This window comes from Lytechinus variegatus, chromosome 6, assembly GCF_018143015.1.
Source record: "Lytechinus variegatus isolate NC3 chromosome 6, Lvar_3.0, whole genome shotgun sequence".
Classification (NCBI taxonomy): Eukaryota; Metazoa; Echinodermata; class Echinoidea; order Temnopleuroida; family Toxopneustidae; genus Lytechinus; species Lytechinus variegatus.
In genome coordinates, this window is record NC_054745.1 from 28055577 (window position 1) to 28079362 (window position 23786).

The window sequence follows — 23786 nt, forward strand, 5'->3', positions numbered from 1 at the left end:
TCATCATTTTCTTTACATGTCAGTGTGCTTCTCTTTGTTCACAAAGTACATTCCATAGTGCAAATTTTCTGAAGAATAAATTATGTCGTAAATTAATAGGCTTTTATAGGAGGAAATTATAATTTCGGCATAACTCCTATTTGTTTAAGATCAGTATGCTCGATCTGTAATGAAAATCATAAGATCATACATAAGTCAGAAAAAATTGGAACCAGTGGGATTCGAACCTGCCATCTAGTGCTTTCCGGGCAGCGACTCAACCACCAGGCTATTCTGGTTCACAGCTAAGCCACGATGAACTGGAATTCAAATACCCTCGATCCTCTTCTTTCTGACTCATTACTATTCAAATGCCGTCCGCCGTGGACAATAGATAGTAAATAAAGAGGCTTTTTTATAGGAGATTATAATTTGTTTAACAAATTTTCGGCATTACTCCTATTTGTTTAAGATCAGTACGCTCGATCTGTAATGAATTCCAGTTCATGAATTCTAGTCGTAATGACGTCATAGAAATTGTACAATTGGCTACGATTTGAAACTAATTCTGCCTTTACTCCAAAAAAAGGGCTTGTAATCCAAAATTGTTAGAGTAGTATTCTTACTTATATTGAACCTCAAATAAAAAAGATACTTTTCATACAAATTTTTCATAAAATGAGAAAATATGATTTGTTCCAAAATCGGATTGCGGAATGGACATAAGCGTGCGGTGGCCTTTAACCATAATGTAATGAAAAATATGTGTAATAATTATTTATAAAAAGGGTAGAAGTGATGTTATGCATACCTTCTGTCGCCGTTGATAGAATCTATGTTCTCGCCAAAATCTGCGTAAGAAAAATAAGAAAGGAGGTTTAGTACAATCTGGAAGAAAATTACCTTCCTATTTGCTACATAGAGGTCTATGTCACATGGTCGGGCCCCATTACATAAAGCTTAGTGATTAATCACAGACTGATTTGTGCGATTGATCATACACAAATGCCAATGGAATCGATTGTGGAAACTAGCCCTACGATCATTCACTTAGTTTTAAGGGGGAAGTTCACCCTGAAGAAAACTTTCTTGTAAAAATAGCAGAAAAAATAGTAAAAAAATATTGGTGAAGGTTTGAGGAAAATCCGTTAAAGAGTAAGAAAGTTATTAGAGTTCAAAGTTTTGGATTTGTGACGTCATAAACGAGCAGCTGTCCCATGTGTTATGTAATATAAAATTGCATAAATTTCAAATTTTGTATGGTTCCTGATGACTTAATTTTGTTTTCTTTTCATGATCGGGTGTGAAACGATTAGTCTATTGATATACAAAAGTTACAGTGAAAACCATTTTCAATTTTCTGAGAAAATGACATTTCATTGATTTTTTACCATTCGCTACGTAGGAATGCTGCTCGCATATGACGTCACAAATCAAATAATTGAAATTCTAATTTTTTAATTATTTGATGAATTTTTCTCAAACCTTCGGCAATATTTTTCATTAATTTTTCTGCTATTTTTACAATAAACTTTTTGTCAGGGTGAACTTCCCCTTTAAGTTACAGGGCCTTGAGGACAGGCTGGACATGGCAGTATGAAAAGGGAAAATAAAAATAATGAAAATAAACAGTTATTTTATAGCGCATATCACATTATAATGTCTCTAAGCACTTCCAAAGGACTTAGATGGATATTATTAGTATTACCCCAGCTTTTTAGCCTGGTAGCAGTGATAATACAGCGTACATGCATTTCAAGGATTTAATTTCTACCAGGTACCCATTCACCTCACCTGGGTCGAGTGCAGCAAAACGTGGATAAAATTTTTGCTGAAGTTAATTACGCCACAGCTGGGATTCGCACCCACGACCCTCTGTTTCAAAGTCCAAAGACTAATCCACTGTGCCACAATGCTTCATATTAGGGATGTTGGATTTGATTCAGTTTGCTTGGCTTCCTTTGAATTTTGAACAAAATCTCAACATTCACCAATAGTTCAATACATGCATCACACTGAAAAAAGGTTTGTGGTGTCGGTGCAGGAACGCTTTCGACACCACAATTTCGCGCATCACATGCGTGCAAAAACATCCTTGACAGCATGCATACACTGTGTAAAAGTGCACTCCGAAAGGGTGTTTCTGCACCGATGGGGTGCGTGATAATGTGTTTGCTAAGGGCGTTCTTGCACTGACATGACGAGATAACGAGAGTAAAAGCAAACTCACTACAATGATATCCGATTCCACCTCTTCAAAAATAACAAGCAAAGAATGAAGTATGCCACTTGGATGTATTACAATGAGCAAACTTATGAAGATAAATTCCAGTTCTGGTAGCGATCTCAAAATGACTTTTTACAGAATCTGATATAATGACCACCCAAGTGTCTGTTTGTTTGAATAAAAAATATGTGCCAAAGGATTCTAGAAGAAATTGCGTAATTGCCGAGAAATAAGCAAAATAAGCGCGGATTCGGTCACTTCCGTCGGGTCTTTATTCCAGCAATAAAAATACACTGTCCCACGCGTGCCCATCTGTGTTGGCGATCTTCAGTGTGATCGTATTTCAGCTTAGATTTTATGATTTCACAAAGTTCAGTTTATGTAACTGTACCAGATCTAGATCCACGATGATAAAGTCATACTGAACCTTGGTTTTACAGACTTTCTCACGAAATTAGTGTTTTACTGCAACTACTATCATTTAGCTTTAATGTGGACCAAAGCATTTTTGATCAGCACATGACTGGCGAGTGATGTTGAACTAAAGAACACTTAGGTAATACTGATGCTAGGGTATATGACAATAATGAAGATGACTGTGCATTACTCCCGACAAATCTTCATCTGACCTCAAAACAGTACGCGGACAAAGGCAGTGATGCTATCAGAAATTTCTTGGCTGAGTATGAAAATATAACAATAGCCTTTCACGTGTTTGATGTGAGCGCCAGGCATCAAGGCTGTGTGGATGGAGGATAGGTACTTTCATCATTAGGGGCGTCTTCACCAGAACAAAGTTAGAGTATAGCCTGCTGTCGCTGGTTCGATGGATTAGCCGAACTGAGAAAATTGAGCCTATTTTTAATTATTTTCTTATTATATTTTACTTTTGCGCAACTTGATTTTCAACCAATCAACAGCATGCATGCATTTGGGAGTTAGTTGTGATTGATTTTTTTTACTTGCGTTTTAATGCAATTATTTCTGCAATGGACCCCAGACGACTTTAGGAATGACTGATCCTTTCTCGTGGTAAATGATGTTCACAATTATGTTTTCAATGATTATTATTTAGCTTGCAAGAAAGGTTCACCAGGGGCCCATCTCACAAAGAGTTACTATTAATCCAATCAATCGCAACTATGGAAAGCCAGCAAAGTCAACATATAAAATGCATGTTTGTTCAGAAAATTTTCTAGATATGAATGTATATCCATATATTCATTGATTTCTTGACAATTTGGTGTGTCCTCCTTTGGTTACAAAGGACATTTTGCAAATTTCCTGTATAAAAAATTATGACACTGATGGATTTTCATAGAGTTATGACTGATTGGATCAATCATAACTCTTTTTAAGACGGGGACCCTGTCGTTCTTAAAGTCACCCTGAAACTTACAAACAGCTGTATGAAACACTCACCCAGTATTTAATAATAATATTATATTCTGCATACATGTATATAGCGCTTAACACATCGGAACATCGTTTCTAAGCGCTTTACAGATATATTATTACCCCGGTCATCGGATCCTTGCATACCCGCATACAATATGCACCTTCTCCACTCCCTGGGGAGCATTCCAACAAGAGTTCCAAGACTCAATTGCTAGGCAAACTACATAGGCTTTCACATCCTACCGGGTACCCAATTAAAACCTGGGTGGAGAGTGGCAAATTATGGATTAACGCCGAGCCAAAGGACGCTAGACCGCAGTGGGATTCGAACACACGACCCTCTGATTACAAGGCGAGAGTCAGAACCGCTGCACCACGACGCTTCCACACTTAAGCTGGAGCAACCACCTTGTTCTGATGAAGACCCACCTTCAGAGCACACACCCAGATGAAGATGATGTGGATGAAACACAATGGCCTCAGGGGAAGTCTTTGTGCTCCCAGCACAGTACTGCTCTACCATCAGACAGCGCACGGCATGCTCAGACAATACATTGCATAAGGCTATCTACTGGCATATTGTTCATTCATACCAGTAAATTTTTCTTTCCATATTCCATTTTTGATTGTAACCCAACCACAACACATTTTTGAAACTGCAATGGCAATTTTTTTTTATTTAATACATTTTTGGGGGAAATCAACCGGCACCCTTGAACGCTGTGCCCCTGTGCATTTCTACACTGATCCTACCAAACCAATCATCTTGATTTTTTTTTAACGACAGGTTTTGGTTTGGTTTTATCTACCGTAAATAAATCACAACAAAATGCATAGTACAAATATTAAGATTAAACATAAAAACACTTAAACAGATACGGATGGAGCATTCTATTCAGAGCCATTGATGTAATGGCTCTAATCTTAATCTTCCTAGAGGTGACAGGTGACTCCACCTTCGTCAAATGTCTTCGGACAAAAGAAGTTTGACTTAGGTGAAATCACGAAATACTACGGTACTTGGAAGATTAATGCATATTTTGCATATCCTGGTCTGAATGAATGCTTCAAATTTACTAGGCGTTGACAGAGATGCCAAGTTCAAAAAAATGTTATGCGTGAGATTTTCATGACTCGACGTCTCTGTGCGCGCGCGGCCAGTACTTACACTCGTACGTTGCAAAAAGAGATATGGGCTTCAAAACCATGCGATGCACGCACTCGATTCATCGTATCACGTACTACTAGCTGTGCGCTGACTGCACTCTCGATTCGTCTCGAGATCTCGCGTGCCGGGCTAGATGCGAAGGCGGTCGGCCAGTCGTATAATCTGGCAAATAATGCTACTTTTTTCTTTTTTTTCTGTCGGGTTCCGACCCCTGCAGAAATTTAAGCGTGCCGCTTGCTAGTAACTAGCATGCGACTAGTAGGGCGCTCGCTTAATAAGCGAGTGCCTGCTAGCGAACAGTCCCTGCTCGCTAAAAGATCGCTTAACTATTACTCTGCACGCATATCACACGCTTATTAAGCTAGCCGCATGCTAGTTACTAGCATGCCGCAAGCTTGCGCAAGCTAGTCGCACGCTTCCCGCAAGCTTGGAAATTTCTGTAGGGGGATGCATGAGAAAAATGGGTGCCATGCGTGAGATGGACCCTGACTGCGTGAGTCTCACGCACAATGCGTGAGACTTGGTAGCTCTGCGTTGATGGAATGTCGTCTTATGCAAAGTGTACTCTATACAACAACCTAGACAACCCAAATTACTGGAATGAATAACAAAGACTTTTTTTCTTACAAATTTTCCTGTACAATTCAGCAAAAAAATGACATTAATTGCTTTGAATAAATCATTCCCACCATCCATGTTTTAATATCTACATGTACATGTATATAGGATTTCTTTGTTTCACGTGAGGAAATGATGTTGCATGCAGCAAATGTGTACACTTTTCAAATGATTTCATGCCTGATTATACGGCATTATGCTGCAGTCTGAATGGGGCCATATGATTAAGCGGGTATGAATTATGAAACCGTCTGCCTGCATGCGTTTATGTGATGCACGTGATTAGTTAGAATGTATCTGATGATTTGAAAACCTTTCTATCGTCATGGAGAAACTGAGTCAGAGACAGATCTTTGTCTCTCTTCAGAGACTGGTCTAGGTGTTTTTTTTCCTTCCAACCCCCCCCCACCCTGCCCCCGAACATCTCAGGGGCCTGTCTTACAAAGAGTTACGATTGATCCAATCAATCTGTATGGAAATCCATCAGTGTCAAAAAAATTTCTTCAGGAAATTTGCAAAATGTCCTTTGAAAACAAAGAGAAGCATACTGAATTGTCAAGAAAACAATGAATCGATGAATATACTTCATAATCTAGAAACCATTTTGAACAAATATGCATTTTAGATGTGGATGTTGCTGGCTTTCCATAGATGAGGTTGATAAGATCAATCACACCTCTTTGTAAGATGGGCGCTGCTGGTCTTCATCTCGTTTCTTCACCATTCCACTTTTTCATCAACACGCATGGAGCTCTACACATTTGATATATATATCTACCTTCTGAAACTGGACCAGATTTTTCTTTCACCCTCCCCCCCACGTCCCCCACCCCTTTCCCTTGCTCTCCCTCCAGTATTTCTAGTCTTCTCTCAATTTCTTCATCACTCCTATTTCACTTTTACAACGAGCTTTTTTCACTTTATTTTGGTGGAATTTGGTATCATTAGAATACATTTTATGAAATAATTTCTATTTTTAAGGGCTGTTTTTTTGCTACATTGGGGTGATTGCTGAAATTCGGGGGGGGGGGGCAATTTCTTTAATTTCAAGGGCTTCTTTTGTGCTTGACCTGCAATCATGCCGCAAAAGCATTAATCTGATAATATTTCTTTTCTTAAAGCTTGTGTATAGTTTTAGTAAATCCACCAAAATGCACCTATCACTATTCCAATTCATTGCTAGCTAATATGAATGGATATGCCCTATAACAGTTATGATGTGGAGGATATGAAATGAAAATGTGTTTTACAGGATAAATTTTGCGATTTTACATGGAAATTTAACTTGATCGGGTCACCCGATCAAATTAAAATATCTGTGTGTTTTTGTCTTTCAATTAAATCCTATTCCAAATCATGGAATGGGCTGAAACTTTCAAGATATGTTCTTTGTCTGTAACTTTTGGATATCTAATCACTAAATTTATAAGATAAGTGCTTGAATGCCCATTTTTTAAATTTAAAACAAGCACTGCCGAGAGAGGGCGCTATATATCCAAGATTTGAATATTTGAAATTTTCTCAGAGAAGTGCAGTTGGAAAAAAAAAAAACGGTCTCTACGCTTCAGTAAGACTGTCCTATTAGATGATATTTGATTATCAATCACATTATTGACCCTTTACCAAAGCTATGTTCCTGAATTATATCTGTGGCAGATCTTGGGGCAACTTTATGAAAGACCATTGCCCAAAGAGTACCGTATTACATTTTGTAAATTTTTGGGGAATATTTCTCCAATTTTCACATGTCGGCCCAAAGACCGATCCCACATGACCAGTTGGGTTCTGCCTTGTAGTCAGAGATAGACTACTAGTCTGCACGCTCAGATCCTTTCTTTTCGCAATTCGCACAGGGCATAAAACAGAGTCTGAAGTAGAGACTAGTAATGAGACTAGAATCACTATGTCCTGTACTGGCTAGCTCTCATTTGACACGGACAGAGCCTTGGTGTCTAGTCTTCACTTCAGACATGGTACAAATTGTGGGAAGGCTTATGGTTCACCATGAGTAATATGAAGAAGGGGAAGGAAATACAGGCAGAAAAATTGAAATGGAAAGACGAGAAAGGATGAAAAGAGGAAATCAGAAACATTCTTTTCTTGAGAGTGAGTGTAGTCCTGAAAAGGACTGTAAAGCAGATGAGATGAGCAGAATATGGCTCGAGTAGCGATGGTTTGAGAAGTAACAGGATGAAGTGAAGAGAGGTTATTCGACGTTCGGGCAGGTTGACTGTCCGTCTTCAGGAGTGGTACATATTGTTTCAGTGTCAAATACGAGTCTGAGCTTGAAGACTAATAGACTACTTGGTGACCATGTGATGATCATTAATAAATTGCTGTCGGGTTATTTTGATCTAAGAATTCCTATCATTTATATTGTGGGCGTGTTGGAATGAATAAGCTCTGTTAGGTTCTAGGAAGTCAAGTGGCTACCATTACTTCGTACAGTGGCGTCATGAGCCAAAAATTTGACAGGGCCAGAAATAGCATATTAGGGCAAAATTTGTAAAAAAAAAATTGCAAGCGAGCGAAGCAAGCGGACAAAAAATTCAGCATTACTTTCTACAAAAAACAATTTTGTGATGGATTTTGACATAATATTCAGAAAACAATATATTTAACCCTTCTCTCCTTTTCTATTATTTTCTAGTTTGTGAAAGCATCCCCCCCCGTCTATACGCCACTGTCCGTACATCAAATGGTCTTCAAGAAAATTGCAACTTAGCAGGGACTTAAAATCATCCTCGTTCACATGTATATCAAAGCCAAGGGGTAGTCAAACATGAACTGATATAAGATCAAATAAAGTAAAATTAATACTGATATTGTCTACCTTAGAATTTTCATATTTTTAAGTTGAATATCAATGAAGATAATGGTATGATTCAGGTTGAGACCCCCTTCTATGAAATTGATGAGATCGAGTGAGACATCATGACTCAACATCTATCCTATATTCTCCACTCTCTATCTCATCTTATCCATCTCTCTCTCTCTTCCATCTACCGGTAATCATAAAATGCTTTTGTGCTTTCTCAGTGTGTGCCCCTGCTCTCTGGAATAATCTCTGTGCGCACATTCAGAATTCTCCCACAGTTAATGTATCAAAAAATCGACTACAAATCTTTCTTCTCAATCAACAAAACAAGTAAGCTGTTGCAATGACGTGGGCCCCGTCTTATAAAGAGTAACAAGTGGAATGCCTCTGGCCATCTCACCTGCATCACGCGGTTCAATATAGCAGCAGTGCTGACTTTGAATACTACTCTAACTCGCACAAGATGTTCAGTGATACATGGTTACTCTTATGTCCACTTTTTATGAACTAGACCAATAAACTTACAGAGATTCACCAAAAAACCCCAACATGGCCAAAGTTCATTGACCTTACATGACCTTTGACCTTGATCATGTGACCTGAAACTCAAACAGGATATTCAGTGATACTCGATTACTCTTATGTACAAGTTTCATGAATCAGATCCATAAACTTTCAAAGTTATGATGGTAATTCAACAGATACACCCAATTCGGCCAAAGTTCATTGACCTTTGACCTTGGTCATGTGACCTGAAACGTGCACAGGATGTTCAGTGATACTTGATTACTCTAATGTCCAAGTTTAATGAACTAGACCAATAAACTATCAAAGTTATGATGGTAATTCAACAGATACCCCTGATTCGGCCAAAGTTCATTGACCCTAAATGACCTTTGACCTTAATCATGAGACCTGAAACTTGCACAAAATTTTCAGTGATGCTTGATTACTATTATGTCCAAGTTTCATGAATCAGATCCATAAACTTTCAAAGTTATGATGGGAATTCAACAGATATCCCCAATTCGGCCAAAGTTCATTGACCCTAAATGACCTTTGACCTTGGTCATGTGACGTGAAACTCATGCAGGATGTTCAGTGATACTTGATTAACCTTATGTCCAAGTTTCATGAACTAGGTCCATATATTTTCTAAGTTATGATGACATTTCAAAAACTTAACCACAGGTTAAGATTTCGATGTTGATTCCTCCAACATGGTCTAAGTTCATTGACCCTAAATGACCTTTGACCTTGGTCATGTGACATGAAACTCTAATAGGATGTTCAGTAATACTTGATTAACCTTATGGCCAAGTTTCATGAACTAGGTCCATATACTTTCTAAGATATGATGTCATTTCAAAAACTTAACCTCAGGTTAAGATTTGATGTTGACGCCGCCGCCGTCGGAAAAGCGGCGCCTATAGTCTCACTTTGCTTCGCAGGTGAGACAAAAATTGATCCCATCAATCGTAACTCTATGGAAATCCATCAGCATCATAATTTTTTCTACAGGAAATTTGGAAAATGTCCTTTGTAAACAAAGGAGAACACACCAAATTGTCAAGAAATTAATGAATTTATGGATATACATTCATATCTAGAATTTTTTTTTAACAAACATGCATTTCATGTTGACTTTGCTGGCTTTCCATAGTAGAGATTGATCAGATCAATTGCAACTCTTTGAAAGACAGGCCCCAGATATATGTTACTATCTTGCTATTTCATTTATTAAATTGTTGTTATCTCTTAATGTTGTACACTTATAATTTACACTTTGTTTCTATTTGAATTTATTGTTTTGCACTACTTTTATATACATTTAATCAATTTTTAGTTTAAGTTGTAAAGCGTTAATACAAATAAGGAGCATGACTGTTGCTTTTCATTTTCGACACTCTGCGACATCGACTCTGGAAATCTGGAATGAGGTCAAAGGTCATTTCTCGGTATTTGTACCTGTGTGATGGTGTCAGGCAGTGTCAAGTTCTGGGTTCCCCATTTCATAAAACTTGTTAGAATGACAAATGTGCAATATCAGTTAAAAGCTACTGAAATCCTTTAATCTGATTGGTTGATAGTTATAGAAACCATTCATTTGTTATGATAACAAGTCTTCATGAATTCCTGAGCTTGTACTGGTGACTGCACATTCATTTTGGGGGTCAAAAAGTAAATTATAATGAACTTTTATCACAACTATTAAATCTCTCCGGTCTCTCTATTCTTAATTCTGACATTCCAATCCAAATTCCTTGGTGAACCATTCTCTCCTAATTGTATCCCCTTTTGCTAATACCATATTTGCTGGAGCTCCTGTACTTTGAAAACAATTTTATACAATTTAGCCCTTGTGGCAAATGAAATGCATAAATTTCAATTTTTCATTGGTTCAGGATGACTAAAAAATGTTTTTGTTTCAGGAGGGGGTGTGAAGTAATTTGTCTGCTTAATATACTGACGGTATAGTAAAAAACATTTTGTCAATTCAATGGGATTTTTTAAAATCAAATTCACAATACATGAGAAGCTGCTTGCATTTGATGTGACAAATCAAAAATAAAAATTATCATAACTCTTTATACATGTGTCTTTGATGGATTTCTGTCAAACCTTCACCAAAACAATTTTTAGTATTTTTTTTCTGCTATTTTTGCAAGAAGCTTTTGTCAGGGTGAGCATCCCCTTTATAGTGCATAGGCCTATGGGTTCTACTGATGAATGGCATACAGGTGATTCCATCATTACACGGATGAGAAACGTTAGCTGAGGAATGATCATGTGATACCTGATAGCATCACTCCTTGGATTAGAGAGAGAGATGAGATGATGATATGATAGACGGCGAAATGATGTCTTAATACATCAAGATCTGGGTACCGTCAAACAAAGAGTTGCGATCAATCCGATCAACCGCAACTATGGAAAGCCAGCAACGCCAGCTAAAAAGCATGTTTGTGGAGGGAATCCTACAAACATATATTTCCCCCTTGCAAAATCCAACAAGCAAAACACTGAAATTTCATCAAAATTGGACGTAAAATAAAGTTATGACATTTCAAAGTTTCGCTTAATTTCACATAACAGTTATAATTATGCACATCCTGGCTGGTATGCAAATGAGGAGACTATGACGTCATCCACTCACTATTTCTTTTGTATCTTATTCTATGAAATATACGAAATAATTCCCCCTGAACATGTTAGCATTGTTTTATACTATATGGTTCAGTCAAGGTGGTCTTAATTGTCAAATCTGTAAAAATGAAATATTGTATAATTCAAACAATAAAAAATAAAAGAAATATTGAGTGAGGGATATCATCGACTGTCTCATTTGCATGTAACTGAAATGTCCATATCATTGTTGTGTGAAAGATAAGCGAAAGTGTAAAGTGTTGTAACTTTCTTATTTTACATCCAATTTTGATGAAATTTACAGTGTTATGCTAGTTTGAGTTTTCTCTATTTAGGCCTATTCAAATCAACATTTTTTTGGGGTGGACTTGTCCTTTAATCAGAAAAACTACCCCCCTTCCATGGTACATATATATTCTACATCTCTGTGTACACAAATTTAGTGGATCCTTACCAGATTCAAATATAAGAAGTTGTCACCTTCACAAAGTTTCAGTCACTTTTTCACGTCAAGTGAATCGCTATTAAATCCATTCAAAGGTTCCTAATGTCTAAAGAAATACCTGCTGCATATTATGAATCAACTTGCTCCAATTTAAAAAGACATTCCATGAGAACAAGACGAAAATATCTCCAAAGAGAGAGAGAGAGAGAGAGAGAGAGAAGTTCTAACAGGTCTCACACACTGCTCCTCCAATGTCCTCAATAGCAACGCGAGACAAAATAGTTTACAGGACAAACGACACTCTGAATGATATTAGATCCCTGGTCATCGCATCATAGAAAGTCGCAAGTTATCAGACGAAATCTCAAAGGAATTTGTTCAGCATTTTTACCATGAATGAAGATTCCACATAAACAGCTACCGGTGACAATAAAAAATGATGCACAGAGGTTTGATTCCTCAGCTTATCTAAATAGTTGAAAGTTATCAGACCAAAACCTCTTAAAAGAAAATTGTTTGGTATTTGATGTCACAAATGAAGATGCCACGGTGTGTCTGCATACAGGGATGAAGTCAGTGAATGCCTCCAAACCCGGCACGGCGGCGCGAGGTGACTCTGCCGATGAAGTGACTCATATGACTTTACCAGCTCCCAAAATGAATGTGAATTCGAGTTATTCAACTCCGACCAACCTGCCTGTGTTTAGATCTAAGCCAGACTGTGGAGATTGTATGGAGAGAGAGAGGGAGAGAGAGAGGGAGAGAGCAAGCGTTGGGTGTGTGTGTTGGAGGACATGATCCTACGACCCTTCAAGAGTGCGCCCCTCCCCTTTCTCTGGGGGACAGGAGGGGGGGGGGGGAAGCATGAGATAGAGCTTTGGTTGTGTGTTCATTGGAGGACATGATCTGTACGACTAAACAGTAGATCCACCCCTCCCCTTACTCCAGGGGAAGAGGGGGAGGGGGTGAATCTGTATTGGGTGGGTGAATTCTGCATTGCCATTGTCTGTTGTGTTTTTGCCATTACAGTCATGTGCGCTGCATGGAGATGGAATTGACAGATCTCCTCAGTTGGGTGGAAGTGGTGAGAACCATTCATAAAGGGTTGGATTTGTTAAGAAAATGAAAACCTTGCCAAGTTTGATAATTCTAAATGTCTCCAAGGAGGTGTCTTTATGTATTTATTTATTTCATTTCCAGGCAAGAAAACATGACAGCAATAGAAACATTACAACAGAAATGTAAAATTGAGCACCAGCCAATGCCTGGGGATCACCTAAAAGAATTGAAAATTCTGTCGAGAGGTTCTCCACATTGGCTGGTGTCTACATGGAATAACACAAAATAGCGATAAATTCAAACATGTAATTACAATACTTCTATATGAATTAACATTGTCATTCAAAATAAAAATAGAGCTTTTTTTTCCATTTCACTTGAACCTTTCCACTTAGCGCCCATTTGTTCAGGCTTTTCACTTTCATTTGTCTTTGTATTTTCATAGCATTGGTTGATAATCAAAGCTCAACATTTTCAGTATTTCCTTTTTATTACTTGATGACAATTGGAGTCCATTTTTTCAGTATTTTCTTTTGCGTTTCTAAAGACGGCTCACTAAACAACTTGTTATGAAGCTCATATTCTACAAAAAATAAACAGACTTCAAATCCATGTAACTGGAAAACAGAAATATTTTTACACAAAATATAGAAAGAAACGGTACTTCCAAAAGCAGTATAAATATACAGTAAGTGACCATGAAAAGTAGGAAAATCATATCAAAAGCAGCTCAAAATGGTCTAAAATTCACATTCTTTCCTCACCAACTTTAGAATGGTTGATATTTTGAATAAATGCTTTTCCCCCTTTAACTGACGGCCCATACGACCAAGCTCAGTGAGGATGTACATGTATGGGAGGCTGCTGCCCATTGCGTGGTTGTACCAGCGCTGCCACACGAGGGCAGCCACATAAGTGCCTACCGAAGTGACAGACGATGGAGAAGCAGGAGGGAGCGACTGTGTTGGTAATCATGCAATGTCGATGAGGATACCACGCTAGGGGCCGGTTTCACAGAATACCCTGTTCATACATTCCTAGAGATGCTAATCTTTTTAAACAGAAACATATTTTAAGAAGGAAAAAGAGTATTTCTTGAAAAAAAGGATTCTCTAGAATTTCTCTCATAGTAATGGTCTCCAGCCAGCATTAATAGTATTATCATTATTATCATTACCATTGTTATCATTACTATCATCATGATCATCACCACCACCACCACCACCACCATCATCATCATCATCACCATCACCACCAACACCACCACCACCATCATCATCATCATCACCACCACCACCACCACCACCACCATCATCATCATTATCATCATCATAATCTTCATCATCATCCTCCTCTTCATCTTCATCATCATCACCATCACCATCACCACCAACACCACCACCACCATCATCATCACCATCATCATCATCATCATCGATCTTCATCATCATCATCATCGTCAATCTTCATCATCATCATCATCATCTTCATCATTATCATTGTCATCATCACCATCATTGATACAATTATCATTTTAGCCCTGTTTAATTCTTATTTTATGCATGCATGGAAGTGTAAACCTTTTGTACATAACTCTACATTATATATTTGATTCAGATGAGATGGGATAGTAATGCATAGACAAGCTAGTGCCAGTAAACACTTCACTTTAAAACATCTACTATAAACATCTGTCCATCAATTCATCATAACCAGGGATGCACTTCATGAAACAAGTCAGCCACTGACAGCCGTTACAAGCTACTGAAATTCGTGTATCCGATTGGCTGAGAACAGATTAGTGAGGGAAAATCATTGAGAAATCTATTCATGAACTACCCCCCCCCCCCCGATTATCCCATATGTAAAACGTTAAGAATTGGTACTCATCAGTAACTGGTTGTTTGATTAATAGGACTTGTTTAACAAAATGAAGGTTTTTCCAGTTCAATGCCCACTTAGCTCCTAAGGCCCAGCGCACACTATGCAACGCGATCACATCAAGATTCGATTGCAACAAAATCACACAGTGCGTGCCAAACTACAACGCGCTGCGAGCGGCCCGCTTTGTTGCAAGAGGATCGTGACCAAATCTCAGACATTGGACATGTCAAATCTTTCTGCGAATTTGCTTATTTCAGCCAATCAGATTTGTCCTAGACGATGATGTCATGGTCAATTCGCTGTGCTGCTGCAACACAGACAACGTCCACACAAGAGAAGATGCGCCATGAGATGCAGCGCGCCGCTAAAGAGCTGTTGCAATGTGTGCGCTGCCCTGCGATTGCACTGAGACGGGAATAGTAACTTGTTGGAATCGGATCTTAGTGCAATTGCATTGTGTGAGCTGGGCTTAACCAGAATTCATCCCACCAAAGCTTACACAGACGATGTGCCCATTTCAGGTTTTCGCAATGTTTGATTTGCAGGGGGGGGGAAGGGAGTGCCATCAATTGGTATAAGACCAACTAGTTTCAGATCAACCTGTAAAACAGACAAATTGGTATATAAGACCAACTGGTATGGGGGGGAGGGAGTGTTATCAAAAGGTAGCATGACCAATAAAACAGCGACCAATACAACAACCCCAAAAGAGAAAAGAATATGGGTGTTTCCATGTCATGGCCCAACTTTTATATCTGATATCCCATGATTTTGTTTCTGTTCAAGGAAATCCTGTAGGAACTGGCAAAGCAGCTTTCCCTAGCATCAACACCAAGCTGGAATATAACCAATTACTTTGCAAACACTCAACGTCCATGTTAATCAGTCACAGGCCTGTATTCTGAAGTCGGGTTTCAACTTTAAACTCAGGTTTAAAGTTGTGGTTTAAGTATGGACAGCCAATTGCTACATAAACCACTAACAATACAGAGATATCATATTTCAGCTCATTTTGATCTCAAATCATTCATGATTGTCTAGGAAATATAAATAGATGATTGTCTTCACCATCGATGAATCAGAAAAGAGCACAGTAAACAAAAGAAATATGAAAATACTTACCTGATTTTCTTATTTACGAGATAACTCATACATCTACTTGATTTGCTAGTTCAGCCCTCTGGACTGCCATACCCGAAAAGAACTCCCAAGAATTTAAAAAGCGCGAGCGCGCCCTCTCCCGTTCAGGCTTACTACCCATGATCACCGCGCAATTAGCGTCCATCTTCCTCACCTTTCGCAAGCCCATACGTTGAAACATGTTGCTACGCAAGGCGGAGGGTCGGTGGGAGGGTATCAAGTAGATGTATGAGTTATCTCGTAAATAAGAAAATCAGGTAAGTATTTTCATAATTTACTTCAATAACTCCATACATCTACTTGATTTGCTAGACCAGCACGGACTCAAACCGTAGGGAGGCATGTTTTTAATTGTAAGCCTAAGAAAATTTAACAAAACAAAAACAACGAAATTTAGGGAGAGGGGGAAAAAGCCGCAGCTGCTTTAAGCGCCGAAGCAGCAAATCTCGCCTCGCTGGACGGAATGTCCTTCAAGTAGAAAGAAGTGAAGGAGTTAGTTGAGCGCCAAAAGGCGGCCCTCAAAAATGTCCTCGAGAGGAATGCCCTGTATACTCAGGAATACTAAGTATCATGGGCCCTCGGCCTAGTGTCAGGAGAACAACATCACCTGCTGACTAGAGCGTAAGAATCGAAATTTGTTGAAAATTTCAACAAGAATCGTGATCGGAAAACTGAAGCTTTTAAGGCTCAGTAAGTGATCAATCGACCAATCTGAGAAGGCGAGATATCTCAAGCCTCCGCGTGGGAGAAAGCGCCCAGAATTCGATATCTGTCTCAAATGCGTGAGGGCAGAAATCTGCAGAATTCTGATAGAGAGCTGTGGTAAAAAGTTACTAGCGGTCCGAAGGGGACCAGGAACGACGGAGAGTAGGGATTAGGAAGAAAACCACTCGTAAGGCAGACAAGGGTCGAGAAAGCGACTGAGTGCCATCCTGTTAATAAGGAATGCCGCGGACATGTTGCCTATGTAGAATAGAGCAGTCTGGTCAAAACAGCTCAACCGGGCGTGTCAGGGATACAGCGCGGTACACATCACGACAAAAGTGTGTTAGACCGAGTGATCGAGAGAGAACTCAGGATCCCCTTTCTCCCATACTGAATGAAGCACCCATCTGAGGGTGCAGTGCCCGCGGTGGAAGAGGTGGCTTGGCTCAAGCCACCATCGCCGAGAGAGCCCGTGAGGCTAGGCTGCGATGGCTGTCCGCTGGGCGGGGGGAATCCCTAGCAGCAGCAAGCGTACGCCAGAGGGAGCTGGCGAAAAAAAATCTGTCACGATATTACGTGTAAACGACCATCAAGGGATGCTCTAAACGAACAGACATCGCCAGATATGATACCTCAACTGTTACATTCCCAACGGAATCGAATGAGGTAGCAACGGCCCTGTCCTATCAAGTTAGGGACGGAAACTGGCTAAGAGTGTCGAAGTCCTCGCTTGAAGAAACAAGCGAAGGAGACTTGAGGAAGTAATCACAAAATTTCCATCAGTCTGCGGTGAGAACCAGTTGTTTATGAAAATAGTCACAAGGCCTGTTTCTCAGGTGATCGTAAGAGCAAGCACCGCCGGCGCCGGTTGCGGCAGCGTGGAACAGTCCGATATCGGTAAGATAAGGAGCTCCAAAAAGCTGCGGGGGGCGGCAAAAATGACGCCCTAAGCAGCGGGGGATGAGAATCTAAATTTCTAAAAGAAGAACTCCAGTGAAGTAAATCACTTACATGGAGAGGCTCATCCACAGTCGGCCCGAGAGAAGGCGGGTCGTAGTGATCGTGGTTAGGAAGGCATAAGCATACATCCATCCACTGTTACATCATCCTCGGTCGTGCGGTGACCCTGGCCACATGCCTTGCATGGAAGGAGGATGAAAGCAGCATGCGGGGCGACTCGAGTGTGCCGTGAAAAAATTTCTAAGAAAGAAGCCGATTCGACAAACGGGCACAGTAAAGACATCCACCGTAGACCACTCCGCACAAGGAGGGAACGGCGGAGACGCCCGCAAGATTGACCCACATAGAGGGCAGTCTATAAGATAGACAGAGCTCGACCGATGGTCTGGCGGTGTACAGTTTGGTGTGAACTCGCCGACCCGGTACGGTGGGTGTGCCCAGAAAGTAGGCATAGAATGCCGACAGAGAATCCTGGGGCTTTAAACAAGTTTGAACGCACGTACATAGCCAACAATCTCATGAGATGTACGGCGGTTACTTTCCTCCGAGATGATGTTTACCCAACCGGGAAAGACTCGGGGAACAGCTGTGAATGTCAACAGGAGGGATATCTAGCATATGAAAAGCTGATTCCTTCCACGTATTCGGTGCGGGTGCTGCCGGCGGCGTCCGGGGGGACGACCGGTGATGGCAGCTCGGGCAGGGTTCGTACGAGCCGCCCGAATACGAGACAAATAGGTTAACATAACCATAATGCACCGGGTGGTGAAGGCATAGCGATTATTAAGCACAGGAGAACTTTTAATCGCCGTGACATTCAGATCCGATATACATACTCATAAGCTAGGAGAGCTATGAGATAGTGAGACATACCGCTGAGCGGTGATGGTGCTCATATCAGAGTCGCCCTCTCTTCAGCGGCGATCGCTGGAGACCGGGTGTCTGTACTAGCCCTGACTCTGGCGTTGCAAGGGTAGGAGCTAAGTAAGACAGGGCACCCTTACTTTCGAATAGAAAGTGAGGTTCAGGCCAGAAAAGCGACGGTCCCGTCGCCTGGGCGGACGGTCCGCGGACGTGATAGGTTGCCCTCTCAAAGCAGCCAAACATTCTCACGAGAGAAGTGCGGCATGCGGTATGTAAGAGATTCATACCTCCAATCTACGGGCCCGCTTAGGGGGAAGAATGGAGAGAGTTACCGCTGAAGGAGTCGTCGCCGTATGTGAGCTTGACGTAGAGGGCGAATTCGGGAATACCTGCATAATAATCGCCCCCCCCTGCCTCTGCCTTCTCGCTAGCCTCGAGAGGCTTGAAAATTTCGAGACGGCGGTGCCGGAGCCTGGCGCTTCCGGGCAGCAGCAGAGCGGGGGTGGGTTTACACCCTCGGAGCTGGCGGCTTCCTCGTCGTAGGAGCCGCCTCGTCTAGAGCGACCCCGTCACTCTCCGAGACCCCCAATTCGGCCGCTTGAGCTCGGAGCGCCTGAAGAGGCGGGGCGAGAAAAAATGGACTCCCTTGCTTCATCAATACCCCCGCTCGGAGGGTAGATGTGAGGTAGATACTTGTCAAGCAGCGCCTGAGCGCTTACTGAAAAGTCGACCGCGGGATAGGGGTTGTCCTCGCACTGTCCGCCTTCGAGAGACTCCTCGTAAAGGGAGTCTCGCTCTATGGACTGAACCGGGGGGTTGTCCAGTAAGCGCCGGGGTGGCCCCGCGTGTCGGCTGGGACACGTGCTCTGAGATCGACGAAAATGCTGGAAAGCACACGCGATCTTGAGGCACCCGGTTAGTCGGTGCACTGGCTGGCGATTTAACAGAATCGCTCGAGGATTTCCCGGGTGTCTGGTGGTTATTGCCCACTTGTCTCGCTTGATGCTCAGGGGCATCAGCGGGGTGAGTAGACGTCGAGGGTGGGGGAACCCGCACTACTCGAAAGCAGAATGTAGCAGCATGAATAGCTGTGACATCTGACCACCGACACAAGGGTCTGAAGGAGGGACGCCCATGGCAACAGGGCTGGCCGACCTCACCTTCGACCTCTTCTTCTTCGCGGCCTCCGCCGGCGTGGCCGGGGCAGAAGGCACAAGAGGCACGGGTGATTTCTTACGATTTGCCGCCCCTGGCAGGGCGGCCGTCAACGAAACTTCACCCGAATCTGACGGGGTCAGATTGTGGTCACAGTCTGATGTGTGACGCCTCTCGCGGTAGCAGAATGTAGCAGCATGAATAGCTGTAACATCTGACCACCGACACAAGGGTCTGAAGGAGGAACGCCCATGGCAGCAGGGCTGGCCAACCTCTCCTTCGACCTCTTCTTCTTCTTCTCTTTCTGCGGGCTCCGCCGGCGTGGCCGGGGCAGAAGAAGGCATGAGAGGCACGGGTGATTTCTTACGATTTGCCGCCCCTGGCAGGGCGGCCGCCGACAACGAAACTTCACCCGAATCTGACGGGGCCAGATTGTGGTCACAGCCTGATGTGTGACGCCTCTCGCGGTAGCAGAATATAGCAGCATAACATGTATGACTGTAACATCTGGCCACCGATAAGAGGGTCTGAAGGAGGAACGCCCATGGCAACAGGGCTGGCCGACCTCTCCTTCGACCTCTTCTTCTTCTTCTTATTTTGCGGGCTCCGCCGGCGTGGCCGGAGCAGAAGAAGGCACAAGAGGCACGGGTGATCTCTTACGATTTGCCGCCCCTGGCAGGGCGGCCGCCAACAACGAAACTTCACCCGAATCTGACGGGGTCAGATTGTGGTCACGATCAGATTGTGGTTACAGTCTGTGTGACGCCTCTCGCGGTCAGGGGCTGGGCGATCTCTCCCGATGCTGTCAACGGAGGACGACTTATACGGCAGAGATCCTGACCTGTGCCGGGGGGAGAGAACCGCACTCTCCCTCCGGACTTCTGGTGACCCGGTAGCCGGTGGGTCGCATAGCCCTATGGGTGCTGCGGCGGCAGGACCTAGTTTAGGCTTGGAAGCCTTGGCTACCACTTTTTCCTTTGTCCGAGACCGTGGCACCACAGTCTCGGCCTTCCTTCTCTTAGCATCCGACCGCAAATTCGGAATGCTGATCGACGCACCCTCATACTCACCGCCGCCGGGCGCTCACCGCGGCGTCCCTCCTACTCGCCTGGAGGCGGCCGACTTCTGTAAACTTGCAATCGGGACGGTCCCCGTGGAGGGCACCAGGTCCTCTGGGGCTGTGTTAGTCCCATTCAAAGGTACCTCTCTCTACCCTGAAAAAGGAAAAACAAGAATTTTTTTTTTTTTTTTTTTTTATTACAAAGATCTCGCTTAGATTAAAAGTGGAGACCGGAGTGGTCTTTCCCTCCTCCTATAAGGAGTTTGTTTGAGTAAACAGAACAAAAACAAGAGGGGAGGGGTAGGGAGGAAGAAGAACCTAAGAATAGTTTAGGTATCTGCCTGTAAGAAAATAAAAAGGAGGTCGGAGACTTTGAAAAAAAGAAACTCCTACAAGGTTCCCCTACTATATTCTCTTTTTTTTTTTTTTTTGCCCGAAGGAAAAATTCGAAACAAAAATTCAAAAATGAATGCAAGTTCAGAAGAGAACGAAGTTTCCACCTGCGAAGAAACACAAAAACAAGCATTTCAGAGCAGGAAGAAAAGGGATTGAGAGACAAATAATTCCAGATAAGAGAAATTTTACGATAATTTCCAAGAGGAAAAAAGTAACCTCCTGTGGAAAGGTAAAGAAATTCAGAACAGGAGGAAGGAGGAACGTCTCTAGTAACGATTCCAAGAGGAAGAACGACACAGTAAATCCTCAAAGGGAAATCGTAGAGCCCGCCTGTCGAAGTAAAAAAATATAAGACTAGGAGGGAAGAGGGAATTGAACGAAGAAAACAATTCCGGGAAAGGTCAAAAAAATTTCTAACAGGAAGGAGACCCCACCTGTAAAGAACAAAAAAAATTTTTTTTTTTTTTTGGGGGGGATTGAATAACCAATCAATCAAGGTATAATTGCGTAAGCCGAATTAAACAATCCCCGAAGCGTCTGTGAATAAAATATTAATCAAGTTTTATTCAGAACAGAAAGGAAAAGGAATTGAGCTTTAAGCTGCGCCTGAGCTTTAAGATCCGCCTGTGAATAAAATATCAATCAAGAAAATTATTCAGAACAGAAGGAAAAGAGAATTGAAGAATTAATCAATCAATAATCAATCGAAAATCTTAATAAATCAATTCCAGAAAGCAAGGAAGGAACAGAGTTGAAGATCCCAACCTGCAAAAAGAAATAACAATAACACCCTCGACAACAAAGTGTAGAGGCTGTCTAGAATTTAATTCAAAAACGGCACCAAAAGCCACCACGCTTTGAACGTGAAGAACAATAACCATGACAGGTGGTGAAGGCTTGCTGCCACGTAGGCAGGCCAAGCCCGGTGCCTCGCGAACGCGCTAGCGATGCGGCGCGACGAGAACTCAAACGTTAGAAAAACAATTTAAGTGTCACCAAAAAACACGTCTAAAAAGTCACGCCAGGTGTAAATTCTGAACACAATCTTACCCACAGATGGAAAGAATGAATTTAAAAGGGAGAAAGCACAACAGATAAGCGAAAATAATATACCAAAGCTCAAAAAAGATTTGAGCTCTTAGGAGACTTATATGAGCACGTCTTGACAGGTGGCTTGCCGAAAGCAAAAGAGGAAGATGGACGCTAATTGCGCGGTGATCATGGGTAGTAAGCCTGAACGGGAGAGGGCGCGCTCGCGCTTTTTAAATTCTTGGGAGTTCTTTTCGGGTATGGCAGTCCAGAGGGCTGAACTAGCAAATCAAGTAGATGTATGGAGTTATTGAAGTAAATTATATAACTTAATAAAAAATTTCAACACTTTTGGCTTCCCATAAGTTTAGCACAAAGTTAGACCATGGTCTAAGTTAAACCCGACTTCAGAATACGGGCCATAGTGGCTGACCATATAGACTTTTCCTATTCACTTATGTACAGACAGCATTTTAATCTGTGATTGGCCTGTTTGATACGAATAAATTATTAGAGTTGATTTGAATAAAAAAGAGAAAAATCAAACCAGCAGTGATGATATTCATTTGAAATTGACCAATCACAGAATGAAAATAGGGTGATAGAAAGTGGGGTCAGATGATGTCATGAAAAACTGGGGTCAAGTTATGGAATCATCCCTTCGAAGGGCACGCTATAGATAAGTGAGAAGTCTATAGCTTCAGAATGCACTTGCATGTGATTTATCATAATCGTATCGCTGATAAATATGAAGAGTGTGAATGTGCCCCTTGACCTAGGCTGACACAGCAGGGAACATCCTTGACCTATTCATACCGGGCTAATAATACCAAACCATCCATCAAAACAGTGATTGGGGTCTTTCAGACGATTGTTTTAGCAGTATTCTGACATAGCGAATAACAATTAAAAATCACAACATGTTTTAAATAAGTTGGTATTAAAGGAGGGGGCATGTGCAGTTGCCATGACAATTATCCGCCTTTTTCAGGTTGGGCGCTCGTAAAAAAAGTGTGGATTATTTTCGGAGTTTGTGAACGCAATTTTTATAAAATCATCCGCATTACTCTTAGGCGGATAATTGGAGGATGGGTTTATGAAAGGGGTATAAGATCACAATGGAGGAAATCTGCAAAAAAGTGTTCTACTCTTGGGTGCATGTCCCTAAGGATTCCATATGATGTCATTCACATTAACAGAAGAGAGTAAACCTTTAAAACACATGTGAAAGTCATCGTAAAAGAATGATCAAACATAAATGCCAGTTGTGGTAACCTGAAATAAGGTCAAACAAAATCCAATGAAATTACCACCAGAGTTTTTGTATGTGTCAAATGATCTAGGTAGGAAATGTGTAGGACTCATTACTGAGAAATGAGCGAAATAAGCACGACATTCCTGTCCTTCTGTCCTCTGACTGTCTTTTTCCAAGCAATAATAAATCCATAAAACAAGTTAACTCATAAATTATGGTTCTATATTGGCAGTCGTCATTGTGCTTGCTTTTCGATACAGGATTTCATAAAATAAGGATTACATAAACATTGACATACTCAAAGGTCATGCAGAACAAAGATAATACAGATGTGTGACTGTTCTCTGGCTTTAGGCAGTGCTGCACCAGCCCAAGTTTTCTCAATCTCGAGATTAAAAAACCGTCTCCACCAGCATCAGAAGAGCAATTCGTGCTTGAGAGAGGCATCCGTGCATTATGAAGTGACGGCGTGAATAAAT

The 23786-nt window shown here is 41.6% G+C and overlaps 1 protein-coding gene across 1 annotated transcript in view; it reads right to left on the reverse strand.

Annotated features, from left to right (window-relative positions):
- LOC121417315 (ABC transporter F family member 4-like) overlaps positions 1–12137 on the reverse strand; it is a 27258-nt gene extending 15121 nt beyond the window's left edge. The window contains exons 1-2 of the mRNA XM_041610973.1: positions 11810–12137; positions 791–830 (exon numbers count right to left, since the gene is read on the reverse strand). The gene's annotated coding sequence lies outside the window, so the exon portion shown is untranslated. The remainder of the gene's footprint in view (positions 1–790; positions 831–11809) is intronic.
- Positions 12138–23786: the final 11649 nt, after the last annotated feature.